Consider the following 1,851-nt stretch of genomic DNA (forward strand, 5'->3'; position numbering starts at 1 on the left):
ATTTGCTTGATTGCTTTTTTTTTTCCCAAGTGGATAGACTTTTTTTGTGAAATCATTTTTTCTTCAGTATGAGGCCTTTGGTGTTGTTCCTCAGCCTTGGTTTTGTGCAGTCAAGCTGAATAACAGTGGATTTCCTAGGGCTCTCTTTGATTGTCCCTTTCTGTGACCAAACCCAGCTATTAAGGCTGGCTGATTTCACTATTGTTTTCAACAATACCCTGGGGCATAAACTGCTGAGCAGACCCATCAATTCAAATTCAATCTCTTTGGAAGTGACAATTCCTGAAGCCAGCATTTGAGATATGTTCTGACCTCAGGACGGCTCTTGACAGCTGTCTCCTAGGTTTCCTCCTGCAATCTAGTTGGCCTATATTTCCAATGCATCTACCAACATCCTTCCAATTACCTTTCACTAAAACCCACAACTGTTTTTTGAAAATGTCCCTCAGGCTTCTCCATACTCTGTTGCAAATGAAGTCATTTCCTTCAAGAAAAGACTGGAGTTCTCTGTCTTATCTGCTTCCCCAGATAAAATCTCTTGATTGGCTCTGGAGATGAGCTTGGTGACAATGATGCTCTTCTCTCTGAGTGACATCTCCAAATTAAGAGCACTAATTGGAGAGTGACAGTAGCAGGAACTAAGTCAGGGATGATCTCGTATTCCGAGTATTCCCAGTGGTGTTGTTGAAGAGCTTCCAATGCATAAATGGGGGCTGAGTAAAAGAAGGGAGCTCCTATCTCTCAATCACACTCACCAATTAGACTAAGCCACAGGTATCTAGGGGCAGATGAGAAATGCTGGCTTCCTACCCTTCCTGGGAAAGTAGCCCTCTGGGAATGAAGGATAGAGGCAGCCCTGTGTTCTTGGCTGCATTAATCTGGAGTGAAATTTTCATCTCAAAGCATAGAAGATGGGGAGGAAAGGGACATTTCTCAGTTCAAATATCATAGAATACTTCCTGGGTGAGCTAAGCTTGAGGCTTACAATATGACTTGTCTTAAGCACAACTGTCTTCCTGGGAAGAGGAAAACACAGAACTTTGGGTAGTTGTAAGAGCTAGCATGACAATATAAAACCAAGATAAGAACAAAATATTAAAATATTTCATTTAAAAATATTCAGTATTCAACCACTGGGTCATTTCTGAGTGTTATAATAGCACAGGAGACTAGGCGAGGCGTGTCATTGAAAAAGCAGAAGGTATCTCAAAGAGTCTTGAAGTGTTTGGAAGATAGAGTCCTGATGGAAGTAGAAGCTTGCAAAGATACATCATATGTCAGATATCACCACTGAGATTATTGAAACTGGACATGGATTGAGCCTAATTAAAGCTGGTTTCTTGTCCTTATCCAGGTCAGACCTTGATTTCATTGACATAATCTGCAACTCAGTTTTTTTTGCCTAACAAATGAAAGGGTGAACTCTCTGGGAGAGTGCCAATCTCTACAATTCTTTTATACACACAAACATATAATGAAAAATTATGAGAAGTTTGAGTGCAGGAAAATGCAGCAAATACTCAAGATAAAGAGTGGAAAATAAAATTTTTAAATCCTGCAGTAGATTCAGATATTAAAGTTAACAGACAATGACTAAATTAATTGCTCTTATGTCAAAGAAAATAAATGAAAGATTAACAAAATGGATGAAAATATGAACATTATAATTAGATACTGGAATCTAAAAAAAAAAGTCAAAGGGACATTTTTAGTTCAGTTCAGTTCAGTTCAGTCACTCAGTTGTTTCCGAGTCCTTGTGACCCCATGAATCGCAGCACACCAGACCTCCCTCCCTGTCCATCACCAACTCCTGAAGTTTACCCAAACTCATGTCCATGGAGTCGGTGATGC

Source organism: Bos indicus x Bos taurus, chromosome X (genome assembly GCF_003369695.1).
Source record: "Bos indicus x Bos taurus breed Angus x Brahman F1 hybrid chromosome X, Bos_hybrid_MaternalHap_v2.0, whole genome shotgun sequence".
NCBI classification, from domain to species: domain Eukaryota; kingdom Metazoa; phylum Chordata; class Mammalia; order Artiodactyla; family Bovidae; genus Bos; species Bos indicus x Bos taurus.